Source organism: Podarcis filfolensis (assembly GCF_964270895.1).
Source record: "Podarcis filfolensis genome assembly, chromosome: 3".
Classification (NCBI taxonomy): domain Eukaryota; kingdom Metazoa; phylum Chordata; class Lepidosauria; order Squamata; family Lacertidae; genus Podarcis; species Podarcis filfolensis.
The window spans coordinates 78476990-78489846 of record NC_139606.1 but is presented as its reverse complement, the minus strand read 5'-3'; the positions used below and the strand labels follow the sequence as shown (position 1 = coordinate 78489846).

The 12857-nt window shown below is 41.4% G+C and overlaps 1 protein-coding gene across 1 annotated transcript in view; it reads right to left on the bottom strand.

Moving 5' to 3' along the window:
* The window catches only part of FMN2 (formin 2), a 161971-nt gene that overhangs the window by 107571 nt on the left and 41543 nt on the right, over positions 1-12857 (bottom strand). The window lies entirely within an intron of this gene.

Sequence of the window (12857 nt, the reverse complement as noted above, 5' to 3'; positions counted from 1 at the left end):
TGATTACTCCTTTGGAATTCATAAGCAGTAAATGATTATAAAACCACAAACTTGTAGGAATTTGTTTCACAAACAAGGCTGTTTCCAAAGACTGCAATGTTTATAGGCTGACACTTCAAATTAATGTTAAAAAAAAAGGTAAACAATAAACATTAATGAAGGGGCTTTCCAAATTACATGCAAAAGCTCAAACTCATCTTTCATCTGAAAGTTTAGCTTTATACCATTGTTTATGAAGGGAAAGGTATGAGAATATTTAAACCCAGCAACTATTTCCTAGCCTTCAAGCTAACAGAGAATGGGAGAGAGAGAGAGAGAGAGAGAGAGAGAGAGAGAGAGAGTTGTTGTTTTAATGAAAAATAAAAGAACAGAGTTATAGAGGAGACACACAAGCAGGAGTTCAAAAGGTTATTTATCTCATTGCTTGTATACTAAAACACTGCTGTTTGGAACAGATGAGCTGGTTCGAGGGATTTAAGCTGTATTGCTTTTGTGACTATATATTTTAAACTATATACTTTAAATAAAAGTATATAAATAAAAAATACAATAAATAAAATAATAAATAAAATATTTACAAGATAAACCTGGCACAAATGGATGGGCAATCCATTGCTATGGAAACTCACAGACGATGTGAAAATGGTAATATTGCTACTGTGGCCCCAAAAGAAGAAAGCTATGTTGCCTTTTATGCTCCTTCAGCTCCTCCAGTCCCAAACTCAAACAAATCTAGGATGAGCCCATGCTGGGTCCATGTCAGTCGACAGGTAAAACACAGCTGAAACCAGAGCCATAGAAGTCCTATTGCCCACATGGCCAAAAGGCACAGTTTAAGACATGAAGCTTTCATTTTCACGATTTCCATGTAAATAAGACCACAAAAGGTAAAGGTACCCCTGCCCGTACGGGCCAGTCGTGTCCGACTCTAGGGTTGTGCGCCCATCTCACTTAAGAGGCCGGGGGCCAGCGCTGTCCGGAGACACTTCCGGTTCACGTGGCCAGCGTGACGAAGCTGCTCTGGCGAGCCAGCACCAGCGCAGCACACGGAAACGCCGTTTACCTTCCCGCTATATACTATTTATCTACTTGCACTTAAGTGTGCTTTCGAACTGCTAGGTGGGCAGGAGCTGGGACCGAGAGACGGGAGCTCATCCCGCCGCGGGGATTCGAACCGCCGACTATGCGATCGGCAAGCCCTAGGCGCTGAGGTTTTACCCACAGCGCCACCCGCGTCCCCCAAATAAGACCACAAATTGGGTATCAAATCAAATCATGACCAAGTAATGTTATGCTCCAACTTTATTCAACTTGCAAATAAAAGTGGATGGCTCCTTTATATAACCATTAGAGTGGACTAATACAACCATCTGTATTAGCTCCCTACTGGTCTCTAACTCTCAAAACAGTTAAAAGTAGACTATTAACTTATCCATTAAATGGGTATTAATATTAAAGGAATATTTAAAGGGCTGGGGCTGAAAAATTCCAGAGCAATCTAAACACCTGAGCTAAATAGTTTTTTTAAAAAAAAAGTGGGAAAGGGCCTTAGTAGAATTTGTTTCACAAACTAATTATTTGCTTGGTTACAGGTTCCAAGAGTTTTGTTTTAGCCCTCCCTCCCCCCAAAATCTTTTCCAATATTTTATTTTTGCAGAGAGAACATCTTGCCTCTTTTAATTTTTCTTAGAACCTATCTATCCACCAAGGAGATGAAAGGTCTGCTTCAAGGGGGAAAAAACAAGACAATAACCTTCTACATACAAACTGGCTTGCTCTTGAGATAACTTCTAGAATGTCCTTTACAAAGATTAATTCAGTTTACACTATCTAAAAATCTCATTTGTGGAAAGACGGATTTCCCCCCTCTGAGTTCAGCCAAAGAGGAAAACACGGGATTGGCCACATTCTTTAATTTTATAATACCCATACTAACCAATTCCAACATAAAAGAAATTATTATTAAATAATAAGGCACATAAAAGATGGCATTTCTAATTGAAGACAGTTTCTTTTGTCTGGTTAAAATTAGACGTTGATCTCTCAGGTCTCCTTTGTAGATATCAAAGTCTCTAGGAGCCTTAAAGAACTTTTTAAGTTTAACAGCAATAATATTCAATATCCACTTATGTAATCAAACAGTTAAACTAAGTTACTTCTGTTTTGAAAAGCTGGTCGTTTTGATTTTGGGGATGGAGCAGGCCTTTCAGCTTGTCACTTAAGACAGTACAAATCTATCACCCATGTGAAAAAGTTGAGGTTCTCTGCTATGTGCACACACGCCTTGATTTTATAAAGCCAGACACACATAAGAATAAAGATGCTGGCATTTACAGCAAGGTTTAAACTAGATAATGCTGGAGGAAATGCCTTCAAATAAATCTCTGTTTTCCAGGATGCGTGAAGCCTCAGTATAAATAAGAGATTCCTAAACACAGCTCAAGCTAAATCTCTACCATGAAGATATACTGGAGTGACTGGCAGAGTGGTGGTGGTGGAGGTGGAGGAAGCAACTATTTTGATGTAGTTGAATTACTATTTGGATTGGATCTAAAGAAGAGCAAGCGAAAGACTTTGCTCCTCACTGGCCTTCCTGGCTGCTTGCCCACCATTACAGCCCTCCTGGCTCCCCTAAGGCCTGGAATGGCAACGGGAAAGGGGGAATGAAGTGGGACTGGGAAATCAGGGGAATTTGGCAGGACAGTCTTGCTCAAGTGGAAATTGCTTTCTGCTCGCACAGCATATCTCTGGATCCAATCCATTCTGTATATCACATTGACTATACTTAACATTATGTATAATTATGTCTGTCTACTCTGGTACAATACAAACACCACATTTTTCGTTTCCATAGAGATAGAGCCCGCAACCACAGATTGTTTTTAGTGATATCAAAGGTGGGCAAAATACGAAAGCACTGATAGAAAAGACTGGCTCTGAGAAAATTAAATAAAGTCCGCCTCATTACTCTGCATTGCCAAATGCAGAGAAGCTAAAAGCTGCTTCTTGGGGCAATAAAGAAGGCTTGCTTAGATATAACAAATGCAGTGTACAGACAGAAAAGTCCAATTTTGCAGAATCACTAGTTTCAAATCTGCCTTGGCAGGCAGTTGTCAACCACTGTGGGTTCCTGCATACCAAGTTGGCTGGGAAATCAGCCTGAAAAATCAATCATCTGTTAAATCTCTCCATTAGGGGGAAGCACTGATTTCATCTCTTGATTGTTTGTCTGTAATGCAGAACACAAGTTGCTTTATGTCTTGATGCATGGTATCCTAGATGATCTGTGCTGCTAGAGTCAAAGCATCTTTCCACGTGCATTGAACTTGCCCAGGTAATCTGCCCAGGTACCTTGTTCTCTAGAAAAACAGTGGGGAGGACACCTGTGAGCTATACAAATCCACATGCATCATGGCATGCTTACCTAATATCATGCCTAGGAGCTTAGGCATGTGCAATGCATATGCAAATCCACCCTTATTAGCCAGTTAGAAATTTATGTTTATCCTACACAGGAAACAGACAAGGACCATATGTCTGGCACTGAAACAAAAGATCTCCACCCAACTGCTATATCATTTCCTCAGAACGTTTTAAGTACTCTCCTTTTCAAAATATAATTAAAAATGGTTTTTCATTACTTCAGTAAATAAAATAAAATAAATACAGTAAATAGAGACAGCAATCCTCCCAATTCAATTCATAATTAAATTATTATCTATCCTGCCTTTGAGATTCCATCAAGAATGCAAAGAGCCTAGAAGCCTCCTTGCATACTGCCTTCCTCCAGGTATGAATCAAGCCCTTCATATGGGTTTAGCTCTTATGATGCTCCAGCCAGATGCATGTTAGTGCCCCACCCTGCAGCTTTCTGGGAATCAGACCCTCTACTCTTCATCCATTGTACACCTTTGTGCTGTAATCAGATGCACAACAGATGCTAGAAACATTTGGAAAGGTTAGAATAGTTTTGGCTTTCATCACCTTCATTTTAGTTGTCCAAGTATTTCATACTCTACTCTGGAAATTGGTCCACACAAACACAAACTACAATTTTCAGGTGCCCTCAATTTTCATATTGGCATAACCACTCAAATGTATCTGTCTGTTTCTCAGCTCTTCGTTCCCGAAAACCCTCTTCCTATTCATAACCTCAGTATGAAGGTATTATTTAGCTAAGAAGTTAAAGATGATGATTAACTTCTATAGAACTGCAAAGAACAGTATAAAATAAATACTTATATTCCCACATTGGCAGCACAACCAAATTTTGTAGCTGGTACTTGCATCTATATAACAAATATGTTCCTGCAACTTTCAATGTCCTGAATTTTATTCTGTTAAGAATCTCAAATATTGGCCAGTTCTATTTGTGTTTCTCTCACAAAGAAAACCACAATCATTCCCTTTTTCTGTTGATTTCATCTCTTTCATCTTGGTTATCAAATCCTCCAGTTCTCATACTCAAATGACCTGCAATACTAATTTCAGTATGTGGATAATTTATCCTAATAGAAGCAAGAAAATGAGAAGCATAAACAAGATTGGTTGGAGGAGATAACTGTAGTTGCGTCTTTCCTTTGGCCAAGAAATACACTATCAGTAAAATATATCAGCAATCCTATACTTAATCCTAGGAGTATGCAGAAGAGGATTATGCATGTAGCTGTGTGAAAAGCAATGGGGGCAATTTAGAGCAGACTTCGTGTACAGCAACCTTATATTTGCTTATAATATTCTGATGGCTGTGAAAATTATGTTTTAAGAAATGGGCCATTTAAAAGTTTGGGGAAATGTGTGCTCCCTAGCAGAGAGCGCGTGTTGCCGTGGGGGATACAAGCCACCCCATTGTTGCTGGGCGGATTTATGGACCCAGGCAGTGAATTGGTTAATCGGGTCGCTGGGGAAAACTGCTTGTTGCCAATTTTGAAGGAGGGGTCAGAGGTTTTAAATACTGGTCGCCCAACTTTGAGCGTTCTCTTGGCTGCTTGCACCGGATCACCCGCCCACCCTCCCTGTATTGGGGGGGTGTGTTCACTTGACCTTGCTATGCCTGTCATGGGGTCGTCTGCTTTGAGGCAGGGGCCTGGTAGGAATTTGTCTATTTGGCTGATTGGCTGGTGCCATTTGGTTTTGCCTACTTCATAGCAAATCGTCACAACTTGTAAGGTTGGCGGTTAGGCATTGGTTCAAATTGGTTGGTGGAGGGGTAAGTGCCTACCCCTCCAATGGTGGTGCAGAAAGGGAATTCCGTTAAAGGAATCCAGGGGCTTGCCATTCTTTTCGTCCTTGTCCCTGGCATCGGACTTGGGCCATGCAAGCCACCAGGAGCATGAGGGTGAGAAGTGAGGGACTGAGGCCCAGCTTCATTTTCTCCCCAAAATTTGTTTCCCGCACTGGCTTTCGCTGGCATCTGGAAGTCAGTTCTGTCCCCTGGGCAAGGACAGATAGTCGGAACCAATGCCTAAGGAACCACTCACTTGGATGTATTTAAATAAAGTTGTGGCCAAAATCGTGCCAAAAACCCAAACCAAAATTGATGTGTGATGTGTGAGTTATTGGGGGGTGGCTTGGGGACCTCGACATGCAAAGCAACATACTTGGTAAAAGCAAGATCCAACCACTACAAGTGCATTCATTTTCAGACAATTCTGAACATAGCAACCTATGTCATATCACTGGTCCATCTAGCTCAATACTGTCAACACTAGCTGGCAGTTGCTTTCCAAGATATTCAACAGAGGTCTTTCTCAGCCTTTCCTGGCAGTGCTGTGTTTTGAAGCTTTGCTTGCTCCATTGCTGAGCTAAGCCCTTCCTTAGTTGACAATGCCTATCTATTATCTGATTGTAACCAGTATAGTTATATTTTAAGTACTATATGAGTAACCATGAAAGAATGGCAAGAAAACATCACCTTAGCAATCCCTGGTAAGATCCACCATTTCTCCAAACAGCCCAGTCATTTCTCTGTAACAAGCATCCCCAACCTTCGGCCCTCCAGAAGTTTTGGACTACAATTCCCATCATCCCTGACCACTGGTCCTGTTAGCTAGGGATCATGGGAGTTGTAGGCCAACACATCTGGAGGGCAACAGGTTGGGGATGCCTGCTGTGTAATAATCACCTTAAGTCAACTTAATTCCAAGATTTTAGAGTAATTAAAATAAAGGGGTAAATTCCTTCTCTTTCTCGAGATCTACTCCTCAAGACTATCTGAAAATGAATGTTCAATTTCTAGTGGTGGTATCCTGATGTCAAAAAGTTAAACAACAAGTAACTGATACTGAAATTTGCAGCAGCAGCATATAAATGCTTAACATACATGAGTTAAGCAGCTGGCAAATGACAGCATGACTTCACATGCCCACAGTAATCCAGAGTGTTGCATGTAAAACACAACAAGTGGCTTGTGTTTCTTTTGCATCAGTGCAGACATCCTTCTATTTTACAAAAATGGTCTGGGACCAAGACATATGAAGGACTACCTTTTCCAGTATGAAGCTTCCAGCCCACTTAAATGTTTAGGTAAAGGTAAAGGACCCTTGGATGGTTAAGTCCAGTCCAAGGCGACTATGGGGTGTAGCACTCATCTTGCTTCAGGTCGAGGAAGCCGGCGTTTGTCCACAGACAGCTTTCCAGGTCATAAGGCCAGTGTGACTAAACCACTTCTGGCACAACAGAACACTGTGACGGAAGCCAGAGCACATGGATACGCCGTTTACCTTCCAACTGCAGTGGTACCTATTTATCTACTTGCACTGGTGTGCTTTCGGACTGCTAGGCTGGCAGAAGCTGGGACAGAGCAACGGGAGCTCACCCCGTTGCGTGGATTTGAACTGCTGACCTTCCAATCAGGAAGCCCAAGAGGCTCAGTGGTTTAGATCAGAGCGCCACCCACATCCCTCACTACTTAAATGATTGCACCATCCTATGTGTCTCATACACCTAGCTGGGACCAAGGAAAGAGCCTTTGCAATGGCTACAGCCTGGCTTTGTCTCCTGTAATGTCCTTCTGCATGCTGTTTAAAAAGCATCCTTTTTAGGAAGGCTTTTGGACCATAAATTATGCTGAAATTATTTTTGATAGTTGTATTTTTTATCCTTTCCCTCCATTTTAGTGTTTTATGGCTGCTTTATTTTGTTATTGTCAAACTGTTTTTTAAATTGTTATTGCTGAGGAAAGGCAGGATATAAACGTTTTAAATAAATTTAAATAAACAAATTTGTGTGCACTTGTGCACACTGGACAGGTACTCTAGGCAATTTGGCCCATTCCTTCCCCATATTACAGGAATAGTGTTTCAAGACAAGTTACCAATCATGATGACTGAACAGAGACAGAACTGCACTAATTCAGGCAGCCACCAATGTCTGACTCAGATAAATACGTATTCCCAGTGAGAAATATCAAATTTTACAGAGGAGAAACAATGTAGATTGGATTTGCAGAACTCATTTCTAAATCTGTAGCTGCCATCTAGTGTTTGAACAGGGACTCTACAGATCATTCTCTTTTAAAGCATTCTCATAAGTTGATGGCGTTTTTTGATACAGCTTCAGTTCAGGCTCAGTTAGCCAATTTGATTCAATTGCAATAAAAAATTGTGCTAGGAATCAATATGGGATTCTCACAGATACATTTGTTAATTATAAATTATATAACACTTAAATATCTAGAGTGATTATACTTAATTATAAATGATACAGCACTGGAGACATTAAAGTTGTACAAGGAGCCTTAAATCATCTTGGAAAATAGGGTGAAGTTTTTTGTTTATTTGGTCACTCGAAATATCTGTTAAGTCATACTTCCTGCATGATGTTGCCATGTGAAATGCCCCAATGAACAGCCATCTCTCACAGACCAATGCTTCTACTTTTCGTCAATCCCAGAGTCCTTCCCCTTCTCTGCTTCCTTTCCCCCATATGCAGTCTATAATAATAATATTATAATAATAACAACAATTTATTATTTATACCGCACCCATCTGGCTGGGTTTCCCCAGCCACTTTGGGCGACTTCCCAGATTAATAATACATTAAAAACATCAGTCATTAAAAACTTCCCTAAACAGGGCTGCCTTCAGATTCTTCTAAACATCAGATAGTTGTTTATTTCTTTGACATCTGATGGCAGGTGGACGCCACTACTGAGAAGGCCCTCTGCCTAGTTCCCTGTAACTTTGCTTCTCACAGTGAGGGAGCCACCAGAAGGCCCTCAGCGCTGGACCTCAGTGTTCAGGCTGAGCGATGGGTGTGAAGATGCTTCTTCAAGTATGCTGAGCCAAGGCCGTTTAGGGTTTTAGAGCTTAGCACCAACGCTTTGAATTGTGCCTGGAAACATACTAGGAGCCAATGTAGGTCTCTGTTAGTCACATTTAAGACCCACTGATTAACTTACATTCCAGTTATTTATTTCAATGTGAATTAGCACAATTTAAGGCCAGGCTAGACATGGCATTAATCCGAACTTTCAAAATAGCATGCTTAAAATGGCCACTTTTATTTTGAAGAAAAAGCCACCAGAGTCTCAATGCTGTCATGACAGTTTCCTCCTGAAAACTACCCCACCAGTGCTACTATTTGCCTCTGGAGATGCTGCTTAGTACAAATTTAAATTATATTAGAAAGAAAGAATAGTCTGTTAAGATTATTATTATTAAATGTAAGATGGATTTTTTTCTCATACTGCAGCATTAAAGAGATAATTTATGTTTTCATGATAAACAGTAAAATAATATTTTTAGAAGTGCTCTTAAAATCTAGTTTAAAAGCTTGCGCCTGCACAATGATACTTCAAAATATATTCAAACACAATGGAAACTCAACTGTGCACAGTATTGCAGCCAAAATATAAATCTTCGTATTGTGCCTTCAATTCTTAGGTGCTGTACAAAAAGATAAAATAAGAGAGGCCCTGCTTAAAGGCTTGTGATGGACCAGAAAGCTTTTAACATTAAGTTCCAAAAAGCCTTGCTCACTAGAGATTTCTAAAGTCAACATTTTATTTTCATATTCCTGGAAAATACATAAATAAATCATACAGGATAAATCTGTCTTCAGTGTCTAAAAACTGCCAAATCCAAAGAAAGTACCATGGGTTCCAACAGGGCCTATAATCTGAGAAGAACAATATATATTTGGAAGCTTTATGGCAGATTCATAACTTCTTTTTTTCCATGACAAGTATTTGGCTTGTGGAGGAATTTCATATCTGTAACCAAAAAGTTATTTATGAACTCGGCCATGATGGGACAGTTTCTGAAACTGGAATATAGCAAGAACTTGATATATAAAGATTACTTTGGTTGGGATGGGGCAATCATTTTAAAAAGCAAGCCGAAAACTAGAATAATATAATGCAGAATGAAGCCAGACAGCTATAACGAAAACACAGTATGATTTGTATACTGCAGGATCACTGTATTTTTGTGAATTGACCTGCAAATGCTAGAAGAACTAAGGACTCATATCAGCTTCAGACATTCAAAATTAACATGGTAGGGTAAGAACAAGTGAGCTGCAGCTCTTCTGCTGCCATTTTCTTCAACTATCCAAGGTGAGCTCATGCATTGTTCCCTGTAAGGAGAAAGATGCACTGTCTCAGCTTCAGTTGTTGTTGTTTTTGTTTAGTCGTTTAGTCGTGTCCAACTCTTCATGACCCCATGGACCAGAGCATGTCAGCTTCAGAGAACAGCATAAAATTTGGGAAGCACAGTGAGGCAGAAGGGAGCAGGGTAGGGTTTTAAAGGTTGGTGGAAGTAACCTAAATCAGCCTCTTCTGCATGCTCATCTTGGAGGTATGGATATGAATAGTTATAGTGGTGGTTTTCAAACTGCATTCATGTATATAACACATGTACTTATTGTGTAGAAATTTTCTGAGTGAAATATCTGACCTAATTTTCAAGGGTACACTCCCACCTTTCAGAATTTTGGCCCAGAACTGCCCTGGAAAGTTGAAAAGTGTACACCCTTGGTTTTAAACATCCAAAAAAAGCAAAAGAAAAGAAGATACAACTCACTTGCACTTCCTCTACCCCAGCTTTTTTCAGTGTCCAAAGCTGCTGTCAGCACATTCATCAGCCAAGCCACAGTCTCAGTCTCTATTCCACATTTGTAACCTAACAGGGTTATTGTGAGACTAACCAAGATCAGAAAATAGCATGCTTTCCCTTATGGATAAAGTAAATCTACACCAATAAGTGAATACAGTGTGTTCCGGTCATGGGATTCAGAGAAACTTCCAGAGTAAATTGGTTCCCCACCCCCACCCCCCAAAAAATCTAAATGATGAAGTTTCAAATGCGGTTATGAGCTGGTTTAAAGCCAGACAAAAATATGATGCTAAATGTGCCACTTGAACTTGTATTTGTTTATTTGCTTCTTTTATCATTAAGAACTGCTGCAGGGGAGGGGCAGATTTTCATCAGGATTAAGTTACACAGGGAGGGGTCTGAACCTTTTCTCTCTCCCCCCCCCCCCCCGCAGTAATTATGAACCACCACACCCAGCTATTAGCCCTGTGTTATCAGTCTGTGGGTGCCAGACTCCACTGTACAGTAGTACCTCGGGTTACAGACGCTTCAGGTTACAGATGCTTCAGGTTACAGACTCCGCTAACCCAGAAATAGTACCTCGGGTTAAGAACTTTACTTCAGGATGAGAACAGAAATCGTGCAGCGGCAGCGGGAGGCCCCATTAGCTAAAGTAGTACCTCAGGTTAAGAACAGTTTCAGGTTAAGAATAGACCTCCAGAATGAATTAAGTTCCTAACCCAAGGTAACACTGTATTAAGCGTTTCAGACACCACACCCTGTTATGAGTTTCTGGGTGCCAGACACTGAACCCCTTGATTCTGCAAATGTTAAAATATAAGCCAGGCCAGTTTCCTGATAAGCAAATTGCCTGGGGTGATGGACCATTAGGAGAACAGACAGAAGATGATGAGCTATTAGGGAAGCCAAAGAGAAGGGGCTTTGTGACAGGCAGCAAATGGGAGGGGGCCCTCCCTCAACTCAGAGTTAGTTAGAAGACAAAGGCAGAGTTTGAAACATTTATAGTTTGCTATGCGGGGGAAACATAGGGGGGGAAAGGTTGCAGGCTGTTAAAGGCAGAAAAGCTGGAGAGATGGTTGATTTCTGTTTGCATCCAAGGCTGCAGCTATGGGAGAAACAAGACCCTCCTGGGGTGTCAATGCTGTGAACCCATCCATCATAGGCTCAGGTTGTATATACAGTAGCACCTTGGATTACGTTACCCTCAAGTAACGTAAACTTCGGGTTGCGGAAGCAGCAAACCCGGAAGTATTTTCCCAGGTTTTGCCGTGCGCAGAAGCGGTCCTCCAGTTGCGAAAACCTTGGGATTCGGCTGGACCTCCAGAATGGATCCAGTCTGCAACAGGAAGTACCACTGTATGTGTAAATGACCCATATCATAAAGACACCACAGTCTCTGCTGTACCTCATTTCCAAAGGGAAACACAAACCCTGGTTAATGTGTGTGGAACACCTGGAATCTCACACCACTCAGAGATTGGGGTGGCATGCAACACCTGTAAAGAAAGCTTTCTTTGCTTCTTATGGGAGCTCTCCCCTACCTCCCCCTTACAGGGAAATTTTCATTGAGCCTGTGTCAGGTGAGAAAATGGTTTAAAAGCCTTCCTCACATGCTGCGGTCCTAAATAAATTCCCCTCCCTTCCAATTTGATCTCCATGTGCTCCATTTAGCATCACATCTAGTTAGGTAATTCTAAATGCACAATGGAGAAGCAGGCATGTTATCTCCTGAATAAGTTAGTGTACAATGTGGGTACTACAATAGGACAGCAGTAGGAACAAGATACTTTTTAATGCTATTATGTTCTTATATATGTTGGAAGCTGCCCAGAGTGGCTGGGGCAACCCAGTCAGATGGGTGGGGTACAAATAAATTATTACTATCATCATCATCATCATCATCAAACTCCTCCTATAACTTACAGCAGATTGAACTAAAAAGGACAGGACAGAACGTCTCTCTGACCATACACAGAAAATACCTCACTGCTTGTACCGGGAGCACACACAAACAGAAAGTGTATCGCAGCAGCAAGCCACACTTAACAGTTTGAATGCATCCTATTTGTACTTTCAAGAAACAAATAAAGACATATATGTGTTTTCACAAGCTTTTTCAGGTAGCTGATAAGCATTGCAACAGTATGCATGTGAGCCAGGCGTATGCAGAGCTTATCTGAGACCCGGGGCGGGAGTCTTGTCCATGAGACATGCCACCGCGACACCACTGCCTACTCTTGATCTGACGCTACACATTAATACTCATTAGTCCCGATTTTACTATTGAAGGCTTGCAATGCATAAGGACAGGCACAGGCAATTTGCCCATTTAGTCAGCTGGGAGGCACTGTCTTGGCATGACAGTGTAAGTCTGGTAGGCCTCCTCAACCAGCTCAGCTCTCTGAGGCCTGGAGCAAATGTGTCCGGCTCCCCCCTCACTGTGTGGGCCTGATGTGAGCTGTGCATTTTGAGATTGTATGCATGTCTGTATAAGGCTGAGGCTGCAGGCTAGTGACCTGTCTATGTATTACCTGGGTTAGGAGTTGCGCCATGGAGCTAGACAGGCGAGGGGAGGCTCCAGGGAGACTATTCTGGCTCTGTACCTGTCCCACACATAGATGACCTCCTACTGAAATCTCTTAAGCAAAAACAGTTCCTGAAGGAAGAGCAGTAAGAAGGAAGAGTCAGGTGCCTCTTTTTAGAGTTTGCAGCTAAGTGTATGGCACAAAGAACGCTTTCTCACTTTCATGCTTGAGAAAGATGATCACGTCTAGTGAGAGAAAAAATGTACCCTGCTTG